Consider the following 20,325-nt stretch of genomic DNA (forward strand, 5'->3'; position numbering starts at 1 on the left):
GCCACGAATGTATGGAAGCGCTTGTCCTCATTTCTGATATATTTCAGCACCGAGGTGCTATCCGTCCAGAACGCTGACTCTTGAAGCTGGAGCTTTAACTCTGCTTTCAGCATGAGGTCAACACGAACCGCCAGAACTGCAGCAGTCAACTCCAGCCGAGGAATAGTGATGGTCTTTAAAGGTGTAACTCTCGCCTTTCCCAGTAGGAATGCAACATGGATGTCATTTCTGTTGTTCTGAATCCTGAGGTAAGTGACGGCTCCATACCCTGCTTCGCTGGCATCCGAAAAATGATGTAGCTGGGCATGCGTAGGATGTCCAAAGCCCTTAGGTTTAACGCACCTCTCGACCTTAAACTCAGACAGCGCATCCAGGTCCTCCATCCATCTAGTCCACTGATGCAAAATGTCCTGGGGTATGGTCTCATCCCATCCAACTTTCCTCCTACAAAGCTCCTGCAACATGATTTTGGCGGGCAAAACAACTGGTGCAAGAAATCCGAGAGGATCGTACACTGAACTGGAGACAGATAACATTCCTCTTCTGGTGCAAGTCTTTTGCTGGATCTCCATCCTGAAGTTAAATGCATCTGTCTCAACACACCACTGCAGGCCGAGGGCTCTCTCCACTGGAAGTTTATCCCTATCCAGGTTAAGCTCATTCAGCTCTTTAGCTCTGTGTTCCTCTGGCAGAGTTTGCAGCATGGTGCGATTGTTGCCGGTCCACTTGGTGAGTGTGAAACCTCCCCTTTGACAGAGCGACATCAGATCCTTGACCATGGTACTGGCTTCCTCTTCAGAGCCCATGCTCTTCAGACAATCGTCAACATAAAAGTTTTCCTTGACTGTTTGAGCCACCGCAGCTGGAAAGTCGGACTGATTGTCCTCTGCTGTTTTTCTCAAAGCGAAGCTGGCACAGCTTGGAGAGGACACCGCACCGAACAGATGAACAGTCATCCGAAACTCGGCCACCTGCTTGGTTAAATCTCCGTTTGGCCACCACAAGAAACGCAAAAAATCTCTGTCCTCCTCCACAACCTTGACCTGGTGGAACATTGATTGTATGTCGCCCATAATTGCCACTGGTTCCTGTCTGAACCTTATGAGGACTCCAAGCAATGTACTTGTAAGATTGGGGCCTTGCAAGAGCTGCTTATTCAGTGATGTTCCCTTGAATGCCGCACCACAGTCGAAAACCACCCGCAGAGCCTTCTTCCTTGGATGATATACGCCATGGTGGGGGAGATACCAAATCTTGCCACTGGCCCTTTCAAGCTGCTGTGCAGGTACTTGTTCTGCATAACCTTTGCTGATCATCCCATCCAGGTAGGTTTTATACTCCTCATAAAACTCCTCATTCTTAAGGAACTTCCTCTTCAGACTCAGCAACCTTTGTTTTACCACAGAGAAGTTGTTGGGCAGAGACACGACGTCCTTCTTAAAGGGCAGCCTTAAGCTGTAGTGACCTTTGTTGAGCGATGCAGAATTTTCCGCCATCTCCATGAACTTAACGTCCTCTCTTGAGAGTCCCTTCTCCTCTGTGGCTCTCTCGTTAAAGTCATGGTTGTACTGCTCACTTAACATTTGTTCCAACCGGCTCACCGAAATCCTGTTGACACTTACTGAAGGGTGCTTGACTTCCGAGCTGCTGCTGTTTCCATGCACGGGACCATTAATGACCCAACCCAGCGCTGTTCTTATAGCGTATGGGCCTTCCCCATGGCTATTTACGACCTCCCAGGGCTCCAACATCCTGGGAGCGTTGCTACCAATCAACAAATCGACGTTAGCCATTAAACTGGGGATTTTTACCTCTGACAGGTATGGCCATTTTGCCAGATCCTCTTCCTTCACAATGTTGTCCAGACTTACAGGCATCTTCTTCTGAGTCAGGACTTCAGGCAGTTTATAGAAAAGGTTGTTTTCCAAGCCAGATACCTCCAGGCCAGACAGTGAATAAGCTGGGACGACCCTTTCCTGTCCCATGGTTTGAAGGAGAAACCTGGTTCGTCGACCAGCAATGTTGAGTCTTTGCATGAGGTGCTCCGAACAAAAGGTGGCTGTGCTGCCAGGATCCAAAAAAGCGTATGTGCTGATTACACGATCACCTTTGACAGATTTAACTTGGACTGGAAGGATGGAAAGAAAACAGCGACCATCTCCGGCCCCTGTATGCCCACATGTTTGATGAGATGCTGATGTCACAGGCTCCTTAAACCTTGAATTTGCTCCGTCTTTGTCCCTTTTGTCGACGTGGAGCACACTGGGATGATTCTGGCCACAAACCCTGCAGACCAAACGTTTGTCGCACTGTCGGCTCAAGTGCCCAGCACATAAACAGCCGAAACAAAGCCCCTGTTCCTTTAGGAAGCTTATTCTATCTCTGTGCTTGTTTCTTGTAAACTGTTGACATTTTTCCAATAAATGATTTCCAGAACAAAACACACAGGTTGACTTCATTAAAGAGCCATGTGATGATGTACCTCCCTTTGAATCCCTGGAGCTCTCAGCTGATTGCACAGGTACAATTGTGGTGGCAAAACTATTTCCTCTGATTTTGTTTAGTGGTTGCGATTTCATCCTGCTGCTGGCTTTAATGCTAGATGATCCAGATGCCACATCACGAATGTCGCCGAAAAGAGGGTCAGATATGATTTGAACCTGTTTTTCAATAAATGCAACCAGGTCTTTAAAAATTGCTCTTTGTCCAGATTTTTCCAATATGTCATGTGCGACAATCCTCCACCGCTCCCTCAGTTTGTATGGCAATTTAGACATGACAGCTCTCATGTTAGTTGGAATATCCAATTCTCGAACGTACTTTAGCTTCTCCATGACGTTACAACATGACCGCAGGAACAGAGAATAGTTTTGCAGTGTATTTACATCCTCTGCCTTTACTGTAGGCCAGGCCAAGACCTTTTCAATGTATGCGGTGGCGATCTTAAACTCATTACCGAAGTGTTGTTGAAGTAACAGTTTTGCCTGAGAATAACCATACTCTGGGGCCATATGCTGGCAACTTCGAACCAGTTCCCGTGGCTGTCCTCTTGTAAATTGTTCGAGGTAATACAGACAATCACCTCTGCTGACCTTCTGCTCCACACCTTGCTCAAATGCTCTCTGGAAGGAAATGAACGTAAGAGGGTCTCCGTCAAATACGGGAATGTCTCTTGCTGGCAATAACATTAAACGTTGCTGGTATACGAGGGCTGATGTTATTTCGTTCTGCTTTTCCATTATAGCACAAATGCTTGAAAATTGCCTTTCTTCCAGTGGCTGAGCGTTCAACAGTGTGTGTCCCAAAGGCTGTGTAGATGCATTTAATGGAGTTGTGGAATAAACATCTTGCACGTTTGGATCCATCCACCCGCTGGTGCATTGCTGGCTAGCCTCCCTTGCTAGCATAGCGGCTGGTGCTGGGTTGAATGTTGGCACTGACCAATCCTTTGACGGCTGTTTACTCTGATTTACAGGTCTGTATGCCTTGGCCATTGGGTTGAGCTTGGTAAGTGTCGTTTTGGTTTTCTTGTCCAGGTAGGAATTCATTGCATTTGATGATGACTTAGAAACACTTTGGATGTCAGAGGCCTGCAAGACTGCTAGCTTAGCAGTGGATGCGGCTAGCTTGCTTTCCAACTCGAGCTGTTCCCTTTTCCTTTTGAGCTGTTGTTCTTGTTCCTCCAGAGCATGCATTTTCTGTAATGCTGCAGCTTGAGCGAGCAACGCAGCTCTTTCGGCTTCTGCTTTAACTCTTGTTGAAGAGGCGGTGCTTGACCTTCCACTCCTTGAGCTTTTTCTGCTTGAGTGTTTGCTTGCCACATTTGAAATACTGTCCTCTGGGTTCACATCATCTTTGTCATCATCATTGTAAACCTTTAATGTACGAGCAGCACCTGGTAATGTTTGCTCAACACCTGATAACCATTTGTTCACATTAGAAATAAATTCAACATTGCATATCATTTTTGCTTTGAACCATATGTCATGTTTTTCTTTTTCATCCTCTGGTAAAATACCCATCAAAGAACCATGAATACCCTTGGCTTCATCACACAAATCAACAAGATCATGAAGAACACATTGTACCTTTGATGTATCCTTGTTTTGCATGAGCATTTGCATATCTTCTCTTAATCTACCCGCTTTGTTTAGTTTAGCTTTCCGAGTTTTTTGCAACCTTTCGAGTTTTTCGGCAAAAGCCTTTACAGTTAATGTTACAACACGTTTTTCTTTGTCTTTTAGCACACCAACGCCATCACTGTTAATGTTTATTTCAGCTGGATGCATGATGGCCTCAATGGGCTCTTCCGATGTTTGATCCATGATGCTTTCCCCAAGAAACAAAGTTTTAAGTTCGAGTTAATTACCCTCCCTCTTTGACCCCCAATGCATTGGATTTACGCCCCTGGGGCTATAGTAAACAGCTGTGCGCAAAAACATAAATGGCCATTCATAAATTTGTAGCGTTACTACTTGCGGTGGGCGCCATGGTGATCCCGTTGTGGTTGTGCTGCGCTGCCGGCGTATGGAGCTCTCGGCTCCCGGTGTCCTCGGTGTAGCTGCTCCAACGGCGACAGGTGCTGGATGCTAACAGCGTTAGCATGCGACGGCGTCCTCTGGCCGGTCCCCGGTGTCCTCGCGCTGGCTTGGCGTGACTCCAAACAAAGCAGATGCTGTGGCTAACAGCGTTAGCATGCGACGGCGTCCTCTGGTCGGTCCCCGGTGTCCTCGCCTTGGCGTGGCTCCAAACGAAGCGAGTGCTGGGTGCTAACGGCGTTAGCGGATGTCGACTTCATGCCTGTCATGCAGCGGCGCCCTCTCGCCGCTTCGGATGACAACAGGTAGGCTCACGTAGGTGCAATGTTCGTTGTTTAGATGCTTGTGCCTTCTCTTTCCAGGGCGATGAAGCACGATCATTAGCGAGTTTTCGACTTAAATGTAGAGGCTAAACCTAAAGCTTAAAGCCACTGAGGGCTGCTAGAACGGGTTAACTTGAGATTGACGCGCTTGCCGGCCACTGAAGGAGACAGACGACTTCCTGGTTTGGTACTTTGCATGCTTCTTTATTTTTCTCACCATAACGATCATACGCAACATCCCTTAACGGTGTGAACAAAGGTCCGTCATGTACCATTTCCCAATACTGACTCTCCTGCCGTAGCGTGGCGGAGCAGAGCGGTCGAAAACTGTTAGCTCTTCCGACTAGCAACACCTGCCCCCGGAAACACTAGTTCCCACCTTTGTAACCCCTTTTGCAGGTGCACTGAGGACACCTACTGGCCCCTCACAGACACACACCCAAACACAGAAATGGCTCATACAATCCTATATAAATCTATATCATTACAGCTCTTAGAAGTCCGAGCACACTGAAGCTCATAGACTGAGCAGTTACCGGACATCTCAGCAGTGGTGTTGAATGTTTAAGTTCATGTCAGTGTTGAAATTTCAAAAATGCACCTACACTGTCTCACAGACAATCAGCAGTTACATCCTCAGTTTTCATGTTAACACGACTGGCCCATGCATGTACTATAGACTATATCAGTATATTAGGGACCCATAACAGGGAGTTTGTGATCCATAACTTTGGTAAGACAGTGGTAAAGGAACTGGACCCCTCTTTGAGAGCCACTGGACTATTTTGCCGCTTTTCCACAACATGGTCCCGGCATGACTCGACTGGCCTCGGCACGGCACAGCTTTGCTAAATTTTTTTTGGTACCTGCTCTAGTGAAGTCCCAAGAGAGCTAGAGACGTCCGACACAAGAATCAAACCGAACAATGCCGAACTGCATATCAGTTAAAAAGACTGAGACACATTAGACTGAGGGGCAGACTGGAGAAAGAAGAATGAATCCCATCAAACTGTTCCAAAGGCTGGCTTTTTTCGAGCAGTAGAATTCAATTCTGAAACTTTTCCGTCCGTGTTGACATGAAACAAATCCCTCCCTGTGTGCAACATGAAAATGAGATCTACAGTAATACTGAGAAACCCAGAGAGAGGCGTGTGGAGCTAATAGGCTTAATCAGCATTGTGTGAACTCATTCGACGATGCTTTGGTTGTAACAGACGTTTGTTTGCATTTAAAAGTGACACACTACAGCTTTAATTGAGGATACAGTCATTTCACGTTCTTAGCTGATTTATTTAAAAAGGAGACTGCACTACTAGGATAACATGAGGTTGATGACATAGACTTTTCTCATAAATCTTCCAGAAAAACTTAGTTCTCTGTTCCAGTGTTCCCCGCCGTGGTTGAAATTGTGTCCTTGAAGCCTGGAGAAGATTTTATCTTGACATGGACACGTGCAGTTTTCAAAGTCACTTTCTATTTTCAGCATTTTGTTCCAGTTTCTTCTGAATCATCTTTTAAATATCATTTTTGTTCATTTACTGCGAGCGGCACAGTCACGTTGGGCATTTAGAACTACAGTGGTGAAGGAGGGTGTAATTCCAGTTGGTTACAATCCTGGTTTGACAGACTGTTTATGAAACAATAATTTAACAAAACTGAAGAGCCAGCAGGGGGTGATTCCACTCGTTTGCTGAGGAGTTAATGATGTCAGTTATTAGTTTCAGGTCTTTTTCCATGATATCATGTTTGCAAATTATGTTTGGAGGAAAAGTAGACGATATGAGTGGACACCAGTGTCAGAGCACGCCTGTGAATATCCACTTGCAAAACGTCAACATGCATCGGCATAATCAGGAATATCGAGGCTTTGGAGGGGGGGGTGAGGGTTTGGATGCTCCAGCCTCCTCCCACAGTCCATGACATGCAGACCAGGGTCAGAGTCATTGATAATATGTGTGAATGTGAGTGTAAATGGTTGTTTGTCTCTGTGTGTTGGTCTTGTGATAAGCTGCTGACCTGTCCGGTGTTTATCCCACAGCAGCTGCACTCTTATGACCCTCAAAGAATAAGAGATATAAAGTAATGGATGGATGGATTTTTACTTACTCCTCATTAGAAATCCAAAGGGCAGCTAAATTGTTATTTTTTGTGATAAACAAAATCCCACAACACAATACATCTCTCCTGCTACTGAGTTGTCAAATGGGTAAATTACTGTTCTGTGACACAGCACTGTCAGCAGGGATGCAATATTGCGATGATTCATCATTTCCATTAACTGTCACTTTAGTGCCGCAGAGTATTAACAGTTGCTTTTTTTCTCTTTTTTGGAAAATAAAATAGAATCATGGATTCAAATTGAGATTGACTGAGAAAAATCAGCATGTTTAAGTATTTAAATGTACAATCACCAGCTGTTTTGTTAATGTACGCCTCTTCAACTGCTTTTTATTGCAAAGATCTAAACAACCAACCACATATTAGCAACTCAAAGCATTCTGGGTGAGGATGACCTGCTGAAGATCAAACTGAGCATCAGAAAGGTGATTTAAAAGTGACTTTGAACATGACATGGTTGTTGTTGTTGTTGCCAGATGGGCTGGTCTGAGTATTTCAGCAACTGCTCTATCGAGTTTTTTTATGGACAACTAGCTTTATGTTTTACAGAGAAATGTTCATCCCAGTGGGAGGAGAATGACCAAAACTGTCTGAAAATGATAGAACAGTAACTTAAATCATCGCTTGTTCCAACCACATTAGACAGAGGCCCATCTACAAATGCACAAATCAGATGGAGTACAACAGCCCTCCTCCACCCTGCTGTATCTAATAAAATGGCCAGTGGGTGTAAGTTTTTATTTTACTTCATTATCACAAAGCTTCTTTTTTTCCTCAAAAGAATAAAAGACTAAAATACTGCTGAAAAAGACCTCACTTTAAAGCTTCACTACATTGAGTTCATTGCCACATAATAACCTACATCTGATGAAACCCAGCGCTGCAGCTCCATGAATCTAACACTGGCACCAATTAGTGTTTCTTTACGGGGACGTTAGTTCTGTGTTAATAATAGCAGCAGCAGCAGCAGCAGCAGCAGCAGCAGCAGCATCAGAAGTGCCCGTCACCTCGCGGAGCGCGCAGATTGTTTGGCAGCCTTCCCGCGTCCGTGCGCCGCGCAGCCCGCTGCACTGAAGCGACTCTCCGCGGCTTCATTGAGAAAACAACAGCGGGTGAACCAAAGCGACGCGGTTTTACGGTGCAGCTGCGGAACGGACAGCGTGCAGAGGAGACCGCGTCGGGTCTGAAGGTCTGGAGTCACATTTCCCATAGTGACCTATTAAAAGAAACCGGCGATGCCTTCTGTTCTTTGAACATTTTCCGACACAGTTATTGTTTAACCTACATACGCATCGATCTCCCTTCATCCTCACAGACAAACCACAGATCACAGTGAAGAGGGGGAAGAATCAGCTGCTGATGAAAAGTCTCACTTTTCTACCTGGACGTGACTCCGCGTCCACCTGAAGTTGAGGTGAAGGTTTTACGCGTGTGGAAAAAAAAAGCGCTTTAGCGTGAATTGAATTTCATAAAAAAAAGACTAATTCTTACCTTCCTTCTTTAAGGCATTGATGATGGACTTCATTTTTACTCCTTCGCTTTACAAGGGCGCAGTTTCGCGGTTCGTAAGCATCCCAGGAAATGTTTTTTCTTACCCTATCTCCGTCCCAGACTTTCCCTTTCAGCACCGCGGACAGCGACTCCGCGGAGAGGAGCTGCCGCGCGCGGTGCACATGATCCCCGCTCACACCTCTCGCCGCCTCCCGCCTCACTGGTTAAAGCCAGCGCGACCCCCACCACCGCTGACACTCACGTGAGCTCATCGGCCCCGCCCTCAACTACACCCCATCTCCCATGAGGACACACTGCGCTGTATATAATGGAGTCGCAGCACCAGTCTATAAGCACCTTTAACATGTATGTCCCAGCACAGAGGTGGAACAGTGGCAGGGGCGTTTGGAGGGACTCTGTGGGCCCCCCCTGGCAAAAGGGGACCTGACTTCCAAACATTCAACCAAACCGGCACAGATCTGCTTATAAAGAAATATCTGCAATCCAGCTGTAGATCAGTCAAAAAGACTTCGAAATCCCCAAAACTTTCCTCCTTCTTCTTCATTGGTTTATGCCTCGGTGTGATGTGGGAGGAGCTGTTCTACATTTTTAGTAAATAGGCTAAACACGTGCATTCAAGTGGCTCAGTCTAATGCAACGGAAACCAAACATTTTTTTTATTTTAAAGCAATTAGACATTTATACAAACATACTTGTGGGTAATTTCTGCCAGTGAAATATCCTAAATGTTACATACTGGACCCTAAAATCGAAGTTTTGTTTATGGAATTGTTTGTCGAGTCTGAGACATTAAGGCTTCCTCTTATATGGCTTCCAGCAGGAATTTAACAAAAAGTCATAATCCAGGCCAGTGTAAATCACTATTTCCAGAATACGTTCCTCACTCTAGATTACCTTAGATTATTTATTACATTCCTGCTGAATCCTCAACACCCAAAAAAATAATCATTCAGTTTTAAACATGTTTTTCCTCCAAAAATTATGAAATGAAGTGAGTAACAGCAAACTTTAATGCCGTTGGTTTCAGACGAACCAACGGTCAGGAGGAACTCTCACTATCAGCATCAGAGTGTCTCTCTCTCTCTGTCTCTGTCTGAAAGGTCAAACCTGCTGACCTTTATCAAATGTCAGACACTGGTCATCTCTAGTTTCGTTCATGTTCTCGTGGTTGAAGATTATTGTGCGTCTTTTATGAATTCAACATTGAGGCGGTGATTACACTGACATGACGTTTGTGTCCTCAGCCTCTTCTCGATAGAGTCAAATTTTTTTGAGAACAAAAAACAAACAAAAAATCTGTAAAACTATAAAATAAAAGATTTTAGTACCGGTAACGTAGTATTTATTATAGGGCTGATATCAAAGATCGTCCCGTTGAGTGATGAAAATAACCCGCCTCAATCAAATCTTTATGTTTCGTTGGAAATTTATTGTGACACATACTTATGTATATGTGTCTCTCCTTTAAATAAAATACAGGAAATCAAAACCGAATGCAATCATATTTGTAATTACAGTCTGTTTGACGGATGCAGAAATAGCAGCAGTTGCCTGGATATAGTGAAGGTGCTCATGACGACAGTATGATTAGGGAAAAAAAATAGAGCTTTGCTTTATTGGCTAAAGAATGAAATATATAAAATATTCCTTGTTTCTTAAAGATCAGAGTGAGAGAAGCAGGTTAATACACATAAAAAAGACAGCTCAAAAATGTCTACTTCATATTTGATGCTGTTCTGTTTTTCACATGCTGTTATAATGTTACAGCATTTTAAAATGTCAGTAGAAATTTGATTTACCAAATCTGAGGAGCTTCACTGTTTGGCAATAAAACTCACAACAGAGATTGACATTTGGCATTTAAAATCTAAATTATTCAGGATGTAGGTACTGTATGAGTGTATATATGGGACGTGCACACTGTCAATGACAATGATGTTGAATCTGACTCTGGAAACAAAATCAGTGACAGGAAGCCAATAGTAGAAAAGTAAAGCTCGGGTCAGTAATGACGCTTTTCCACTACGCAGTCCTGGCACGCCATTGCCTCGGTTCGGCACAGCTCGGCACGACTCTACACGGTTTGGTATGGTTTTCCATTCCTAAAGTACCTCCTCAACGTGGGCGGAGTCATCACAGCACAGCTGCGTGAAACTGCCGTGACTTTGTTTTACACGCAACACACACAAAGTATTCAGGATTTTTAAGTCTTTTTAACTGATCGAGAGTTCGACATTGTTCGGTTTGATTCTTGTGTTGGACGTCACGCTCATGACTCGTCCAGTGACGAAATAAACGTGCTGAGTTGTGCCATGCCAGGACTGGGTAGTGGAAAAGCGCCATTAGTGCTACCAATAACAGGCTACACTTTGACAAAATCCAACAGTACATTTACTCTGCAGCTCTTCAAACAGTCCTGGAGCAGTTTAAATTTTTTAACATTTATTCAATATCATCTGTGTCTTTATATGTAAACGTTGCAGGGTGACCTTGAAAAAAGTTTGCTCTCAAAGGCCCTTCTCCCAGTTCCTAAATAAAGAATGATTGATTGATTGCCATTATTTGCCAGAGGAGGTTTTTAAATTAAATGAGAAGGGGTAATTTTAGCCTTTTTGTATGAAACCTGATAATGAGATGGCATCATCAAGTATAAATACAGGATTATACAGTAGATCTGGGTTTAACACAGGAGTGATTTTCTTTTTTTTTGATGATCTGATAAATGAATAAACATGTTTTGTTTGTGAAAACGAATTGGAAACTAACAGATCAGTGTTTTTATTTCAAATTTTACCTTCTGCTTTCATAAACTTCCCATGCACCATGGATGACATGATATCAGTCAGCAGGGGAGCAGGGGACAAAGCTAACGTCAAACTGGTGGGCAGCTTCTAAGAGAAACAACTCCCCTTGTGTTGCTAGGCAACTCAGCTCCATACATCATATAAGCTCCATTCACACACCTGCCCGTGGTACTGTATGTTATAATATAGTGTACGCGGCAAAACTTTACGACTCTTTGTATGTACTCTCTGACGACACACGCGCTGCTGCTGCTGCTGCGCGAAGACGTCCACGTCGCACACTGTCCCGACTCGTTCGCGAGTCCGTCGTGGCACTCGCCGACGCACAGAAAACAAGATGTGACCCAACGAATGAGCAACATGACAGGAGGCAAAACACATGTGATAATAACACAGTGCTGAAAGCAAAAGGAAAACACAGCATCAAATAAACATCTGTTGGGACTGCGATGTTTTACCATTCTTTGATAATCCAATGACTTTTGACCAAAGTCCCAGAAAGTGAAGGCACCTCACTGAAGTGTCTTAAATCGCTATTCTCGTGAAAGGCCATCAGACCACGTATTCATATTCTACTATTGTATTCATCCATCCATTGATCCATCTATCTATCCATCCATTGATCCATCTATCCATCCATCCATCCATCCATCGCAGCACCGGTTTAATATGTTTGGTTATTACTGTGTCATGCTATTATCGTTCCCTCTCTCAAACACACACAGAGAGAGATTCATGATAGCAGGTCATTTTCTGCCACTGCTGAACTGTGTTTAACACATGAGGTCATACAACTGAATGTCAAATGATGTGGATTTATCTGAATGTAGAGAATTCTGTGGATCTCACACATGTTTGTAACTATAGCTGCGATCACTTTTGAAGACATCCAGCACCACTTGTTTATTTATTTGTTCATTTATTTATTTAGTTTATTTGTCAGCGCTCTCACAGGGATCAGCTCATTTGGGGCCAGTTCACAGAAAGTGTCTCCCCTCCAAACTGTACATCCTGCAGTAAACTGGAAATAGATCAGTGTGAAAGTAGAGTGAAAGTGAAGTTGAGAGTGTGTCCCGTGTGTGTGTGTGTGTGTGTGCTCGCTGACAGATTATCACACTCTGACAGCAGGTGGTCTAATACTCCCATCTGTCAATCATTCTTACACAGGATTACTGCTGTATGCAGCTGAAAAACTATAACATATCTCCCACAGACATCCTCTTCCCCCCCCACACACACATCTACAGTGCATGTGTGTGTGGTTTCCTCATTTAGTGCAAAGACACATGAACACATTGTGTTGACTTAGTGGGTTAAACATGTTTTGTTTGTAGTATTGTTGTTTTGTGGCTCAGCTCCAAAGGTTATGTATTATTTTCTCCGGGGGCAGATGTGAACATTTTTTATCTAAATTGGAAATACACATGACAAATTGTGAATTAATGGAGAAGAAAAATTGTGGATTAGCGGGACTGGTATGGTTTTTTGTTTGTTTTTTTTCCCTCGCCTTATCTCCATTTCAGAAAATGGTCTGTCAGTGTGAAAGCAGGACTTATTGATTTCCCAATCAAGCTTTTGTAATGTTTTCACTGAAAACGCCGCGTTCATACACACAGCGGCGGCTCGCTCAGAAATTGCACTCGCACACAGACTTAATGAGTTCTCAATACATTGCAGAATGTTTGTTTTTGACCAAATCCCCAACACTCATTCATGTCACTAACGAGTCCTGTATTTGGGACAACATTCTCATGAGGAGGAGGAGGAAGAGTGGACGATGTGTAACAAAGTGTGACATCTGACAGATGATTATTATTGGGGTTATGAGGAAAGACTGGTGACCATGACCGTGAAGAACCATGACCTCAACACATTCATGAGCTGAAAATAGTTACCATCAACCTCGTTTCCTCATTCACACCAAAGGTGCCACCAACATTTAAAACACACACGTCTGCAGATACATGTAAATAACCAATGACATATTGGTTCAGAAAATACTCCTCGCACTTGAGCGTCTTTTGTGTGCATGTGAAACATCTTTTTTTGTGTGTTAAAAATTACCAGCAGAAAGTTGGAGTGTTGACATCCATTATAGGTGTTAGCTCTGGCATATACTGTACATGTGTGGCTCTCTCTGCACTTTCAGAAGCACATTTCGATGGGGAAGTTGAAACACTTATAGCGTGTAATGTTCTTTAACTTGCCAATTTGTCCAAATTCTCTGCTTATAACAGAACAGCTGCTACTACCAATGCATCCCCTTATAAGCTTGCTCACCTGCAGAATAATATGTAGCCCACTTTATTGAACATGCACTGCCCCTGGTCTGTGTACGTCAACAGCTTTCAGCTACACTTATGTAGGTCACATAACCAGGATGTCACACTACATACACAAATGGCTGTCATTGAAATTTAATGTTCTCCTTCACAGTCACATTGTGTTCTACTACATATGTAAGTGCATATGTCGGCTGAGCTCTGACAAGCAATATAATCCGACCTGAAGGAGGGAGCGTTAGAGTATACAGCAGCAGCGCAGGGGCAAGCCAGAGCATGAAGCGATTATCTCGTCAAACTGGTGAAATGACAGGGAAACAAAAGCGAAAAAAAACCATCTCCTGGGATGTTTACGAACCGCGAAACTGCGCCCTTGTAAAGCGAAAGAGTAAAAATCAAGTCCATCATCAATGCCTTAAAGATGGAAGGTAAGAATTTGTCTTTTTTATAAAATTTTATTCAAGCTGAAGCGCTTTTGTTTTTGTTTCTCTTTTCTGACAAGAAAGTTTGAAAAGCGCTCACTCTCCCCCACCAAAGTCCACAGAGGACTTACTTACTTCTAGCTCTTGTTCGTACCCAAATGTTGAAATGCACTTATTGTAAGTCGCTTAGGATAAAAGCGTCTGCTAAATGACATCTAAGGTCTATTGCAGGGACACATGAGTTGCTGTTCCATTGCTGCCGTGCTTGGTAAGTTTGTATTTAAGCCTCGAAAGGCTTTAGAGTCTATACAGCAAGTGACATCCTCTGTCCTTAGACCCTCACCCACCTCGAGTGAGGAAAAAATGGGGAAAACACGCGAGTTACACGGAAAGACTTTGCTGTAGATTACCGATATGTGAACCTTGTTTTTTGGTGTAAAATCACTGTCATTCCACCGTTTAATGGACACAGAATAAGCATCAACACCGTAATCGGAGATTATTTGTTTTCAGCACTAACTCGTCTTTGAGGAGGTTTGCATGACGTTTGAGTTTTAACGTAAAGTACCGAACAGTACAAAGATGTCCACCGGCACATTATGCGCTGAAACATCATAAAAGATCTAATAGCCTTTGATTTGTTTCCTCAACATCATTGGATTAAATGCACGGAGCGTCACTTCCAACCTCCGCTTAATAGAAGCCTTAACTTCCGACGAGTCGTTGCTTAAGGGAAAACAACTCACTAAACGCTCCCGGTAACGTCTGCTTAGCGGAAATAGACCGTGCACATAGTTGTGTTTACGGATGATTTCATGTCACAGTTTAAAAAGAGGCGCAAAGTGGCGAAACTCATCCCGTCTTTGTGTCTTCTGTGTCTGTGGTCCACTTATTCATTCATTATTTCTAACCTCCGCAGTCTGCGTGTCAATCACTATCTAGAAAATGTACCTACATGTGCTGGTGAGGCCTGAGGAGGAGGAGGAGGAGCAGGAGGAGAAACAGTGTACAGTCTAAAAAAGACAAAAGCTCTTTCAGTTTGACAAATAAAAACATGTGTGAAAAATGACACAGGGGCTTTGTTTTCTGTTCCGAAAGGAAATACACATTGTATGTACTGTTTATATTATATATTGCATAAAATGTCCCTCATCCTCTCTTGTCCCGTCCCGCCCCCACCACTCTTCCATGCCTTCATCACCTCAAACATGCCGTCCCGGAGCCTCTGTGGTCGCCAGTCAGTTCGTTCACATGCACAGTTTAATCCAGCTAAGGCCTTATTCCTGCGACGACAGGTAATCGATCGGACAACTTGCCAAGTCCGAGTATACACGCAGAGGTGAAAATCACGTCTGACTCCGCCTCCTTTGGTATCTCACTGTAAGCTAGTGTGTATTCAATCAGTTTCCTGTTGACCTTTGTGTCACAGAAAAACAAACGGTGAACGACGAGACAGATCATGCTATGGTCCTGTATTTCTCATACCTGCTGTTAATCCTAAGTATGCGTGCAGGAGTAATCAGACTATGCATCACATCTCTGTCAGTCCGATTAAGACAAGCTTGATTTTAGTCAGACTAACACGACATTAAGAAAACCAAATTATTGCCTTAGTCTGACTAAAATTGGACTTTTAACACGACATTAAGAAGACCAAATTATTGCCTTAGTCTGACTAAAATTGGACTTTTAACACGACATTAAGAAAACCAAATTATTGCCTTGGTCTTTTAACACGACCGTAAAAGCACAGACAGAGGAGACTTTCAGTAGCAACAGTTGGTTGTGCACAGAACCAATGTAATATTTGTGTGCTGCATACACTATCAAACCTCACTGAGGGAGCATTTGTGTGTATACAGCGGCAGCATCTATCCTGTCAAATGTACTGTACGTACAACATTTCCTGGCTTCCTTATTTGGTCATACGTAAGGAACTGTTGTTGTGTTTGTGTAACACAGCCGTCACACTGTTTGTGCATCCTCATTTCAACACGTCTTTCAACTGGACTTCTCTCTCTATTGCTTGACCTCTGTATTCTCTCTCCAGTTTCTCTCCTTTTTATATCTTTTCTTGTGTGACGCTTTTGTGATTGCAAGAGCATTGATATTTAGGCGGAGGACCACTGTGACACGTTCTTTGACGACAGGCCTTGAAGAGAGAGACTTTCAGCAAGATAAAGAACAATAAAAGAATAAAAAGTGGCGGTTTCAAAGAAAATTGTGTGTGATTTCTTGGGGTTTTTTTTGCATGAGACACGATTATGCTTTGTTATCCCGGCGGTAAAGAAAGTACACAATTGTGTACCTGGTCTCAGCAGCATCCATTTCAAACATATTCTTATCATTTTAACTTTCAAGCGTCATGCTGCATAAGCCTGACGCATATCATCATTACCACATGTGTTATAATTATGCTCCGAAAGAGCGAGGATAAAAAAATATGTTCCCGGAGAGAGCGACATAATCCAGAATCCCCCCATGACTGGGCCCCGTTTATAGAATGCACAAAAAGCTATTAGGAGAAACATGTCGAGATTAGAGATCTTGTTCCCATCAGGAGCATATCCACCCGCTCTGCTGTAAAACGCTATCGAGTGACCCGGAATGACAGGGGCTTGGATCATATTAAATCATCCTCTGCGCTTCCAATATGTCGCTGACTGACAGGATAGAAGTGTAACCGTAGGAGGCCACTTCCTCCCACAGTGAAGGGAAAAAGCCGAGGTGTAATAATAGTTTGTAAATAGCTCCTGTTTTCAAATGATACACGTGCTGTTTATTTGCTGTTAGGAAAATGTGAGATATATGCAACATGGATGACTCTCAGTATGTGCTTTACCCTTTAACACCACCTTATTTTAACTGTAAAAGGGACAGAAAATGTCCTGTGAGTTAAGTGCTTTTGTCCCAGTTTTCCAGAATAACTTTTACTGCATGTTAAAATAGTGTATTAACAATTTATTCAAGTTTTAATTAGAAAAACACTGTAGACACCACATTTTGCGTTGTTAAATTTGAATTTTGAACAGTATAAAACAACGAGCAAAGTTACCGTAATAACCACACATTGGATTTTGACGTGCAACTTTTCAGCTTTTAGAAACCATAGCACAAACCGTCGCATAATTACAGTAACGCAACATGTCGTCTGCTAAAGGGTTAACGTTTACTTCATATTCTGACCTGATCTGATCTTATTCTGAGCAAGTTAATATAGGAATATTCATAATAATACATAATGTATTATGTATTAAGTGGAGAGATAACCTCAGTATGATAAAGATCTGTGTGGTAATATGATGATGATGATACTTTTATTCATATAGCATGGATCAAATGTAATGACATAAAAGAGAATGAATAGATAAATAAATAAAAATGTGGCAACAAAAGTGCTTCAGACTAAAAACATCAAATAAAGAGCTGATATTTTTATTTTTTAACATCATGCAAATTCCTCTTGTGTCACTGAAATTAATAATCCGAAAAAACAGGGTTTTTTTTTGGACTTCAGGCCAATATTTGTGTTTCCCATGTCGTTATATTTGAATGTGGAGATTGTTAATCCACGCTGCAGTGATTCATGTATTGTCAGGGATGGATAAGCTCAGCTGTGATCAGTGATAGGTGCTGGATAACATGTCGCTGATCCTATAATAGTTTTACTGTCAGTGATTACGGGTTCCAGCTTACTTGGTTAAAGCAGCTATTTTAATCCCAGCCTCACATCACTGACCAACACGTTAGAAAAACAGAAAAAAGGCACTTTACTAAACGAACACAGGGAGCCGCCGTCACTCTGTGTGTCTTTGTTAAACCAATAACTCGCGTGCACGCATCTGAATTCTTCTGATGAATTGATTCGGTAACAGTTCTGACAGGGAACCGCTCCACCGTCCTCCACGGATACGTGGCTCTATATAACGTCATTACAAACAATTAGCTCAGGAACCATTAGTAAATAATTAGTCAGCCATTAATAAAGCCATTAGTCACAGATTATAAATTCTTTACTGTGTGAGAAATGGCACTACAGGGAGTGGCATCACGCAGCGATCGGCCATGCGTTGCGCTGATGGCCGTCCCCCAACAGTGGGACAAGAAGGTCACCGTGATTAAAGAGACGGACATGAACAACACTGTCAAAGTCACATACTTTTGTTTTGCCAGCAGGTTACTCACACAACTGCAGGGACACCACTTCACAGAAAGATATTATCTATGTTGATTCAACATTCACATTAAAGTTTTACTCTTAACCTCATCAACTATGTCTCAAGCCCCTTTTCCACCTACAGAAATGAAGAACCCCAAAGAATAGAAAGCCCAATCAGATACAGAGAAAGAAAGTCCCATAGAAAGGTATACGTTTGAATGATTGAATAATAATTAGAACGTGTGTCTAAGAGGTTACAGTGACTGTATATATTGAGATTTTAGACATTTCCCTGGTAATTGTTGGAGATTCAGCTCGCTTGGAACCTACCTACCAGCCAGAGCAGGTACGTAAGAAAAAGAACCACGTGGAAATAGCCGAGGCGAGGAATCACGCCATCAGTCGGAGGATTCTATGTCCTCAACATTACAGCAACATCCCCCGTTTCTCACTGATCATATGGACTCAATTTGTCCGCACACTGCTGTGTTTGTCATAATGACTATGGAGGGCAAAGTGAGACTCACGTGTCCTGTGATGTCTCTCTCTTGTTATCTTGTTTGTGTGGTCCTCTGGGAGTTTTTGTGGCAGAATTGGGCCGGTCCTTTTGTGCACCGTTCACCCCTGTAATGAGAGTGATGCTTATGTTATTTTGGGTTTCACTTATGCTACCTGCAGAGCATTAAGTGGGACAGAAATTACCAGTAAAAAGCTCATAAAAGCCTCAAAGTAACTCTTGTCATTTGGTATTGAGGTCAGCGTGGATGCTTCCCCCCCCACACACACACACACACACACACACACATTCAGCAGCAGCCTGTGCGAGTCTCAATACAGTGATAAAATAACAACTCTGTATTCTGAGAACAAAAGAACAAAAAAACATGATAATGTTTGAATAAATATCACAAGGTCACTTCAGAGGCACTTTAGATTAGATGGTGAATTTACATATCATTTTATATAATGTGCATATAGTGCAAGTCAATTTAGACGACATTTTCCCCGCGCTATCTTGTGGAGTTGGTTGGTTGTGATTTGTTTTATATTTGGATTTACAGAATATGCATGTGATGCATTTAAAATGAGGTAATATTTAATCAGAAGATAAATAATCTATTATTTATCAAAAAATCGATTTTTTTGCATAAAAACCTTGAATGTCACTCGAACGTAATTGTAAACCAGTAATTTGCAAAGTCTTAATAGTATTTTTTGTTCTTTTTTTGTGAGATAAAATGTTTGACTTCTTAGCCATGACTAGCGGTAAAAAAACATGCAATCTCCGTGATCAGTGAACCCAGTGGAGCTGCACTTACAAAGAAACATCAGCCACTCCACGTATGTCATCATCATAACACCTAATTAACCTGTAAACAAACACAAAGACCTGATAATCGGGAGAAACGTAATTAGCTTGCTGTTCCATTCAGAGGTGGAAAGAATATTCTACTGAAGTAAAATGATCACTATTTTGATAAAATGTGACTTAAAGTAAAAGTTCTGATCTGGAAATGTACTCAAGTTAAAGTAAAAAAAAGTATCTTGTTTAAAATTTACTCAGAGTAAAAGTTACTCAGTTACTAAAGGCAAACCTTTACAAATTAAAGTGCTGACAAAATCAAAATATCAGTCAAAATTAAATGCTTTAACTTTCTCACTCAATCGGGACCCTAATTAACGCCAATTCACCTGTCCTCATCATTCACCTGTCTTCATCATTCATTCACCTCTCCTTATCTTTTACCTGTCTTCATCATTCATTCACCTGTCCTTATCTTTTACCTGTCTTCATCATTCATTCACCTGTCCTCGTCATTCATTCACCTGTCATCATCACCTGTCCTCGTCATTCACCTGTCCTCATCATCCATTCACCTGTCCTCTTCATTCATTCACCTGTCCTCGTCTTTCCACCTCTAGTTTCCGACCAGCTCAGCAACAATCAGCTGCCACACAAAGTTTGCCTTTACAATGTTGAAGAGAAGAACAGAATCCAGAGGTCGGGAAATCTAAGTTTTCAAAAGTTTTGAAGGAGATGACGACTGGCAGAACGAGGGAGGAGAGGGAGGTCTCCTTGCTTTCAAGATGGAATGAGACGGATGAGAACCCTGGAGACGAGGTCCCAGTCCCTCGGAGATAATGCGACTCCATGATGGAGGTGTAC

At 42.6% G+C, this 20,325-nt stretch overlaps 1 long non-coding RNA gene across 2 annotated transcripts in view; it reads right to left on the reverse strand.

Moving 5' to 3' along the window:
* Positions 1–18,649: 18,649 nt before the first annotated feature.
* The window catches only part of LOC122769991, a 42,318-nt gene continuing 40,642 nt past the window's right edge, over positions 18,650–20,325 (reverse strand). The window contains exon 5 of one of the 2 annotated variants that reach the window (XR_006360486.1): positions 18,650–18,782. This is a non-coding gene — a long non-coding RNA (uncharacterized LOC122769991). The remainder of the gene's footprint in view (positions 18,783–20,325) is intronic. The other variant, XR_006360485.1, reaches the window with a different exon arrangement.

The sequence above is a fragment of the Solea senegalensis genome, linkage group LG5, assembly GCF_019176455.1.
Source record: "Solea senegalensis isolate Sse05_10M linkage group LG5, IFAPA_SoseM_1, whole genome shotgun sequence".
Lineage (NCBI taxonomy): Eukaryota > Metazoa > Chordata > Actinopteri > Pleuronectiformes > Soleidae > Solea > Solea senegalensis.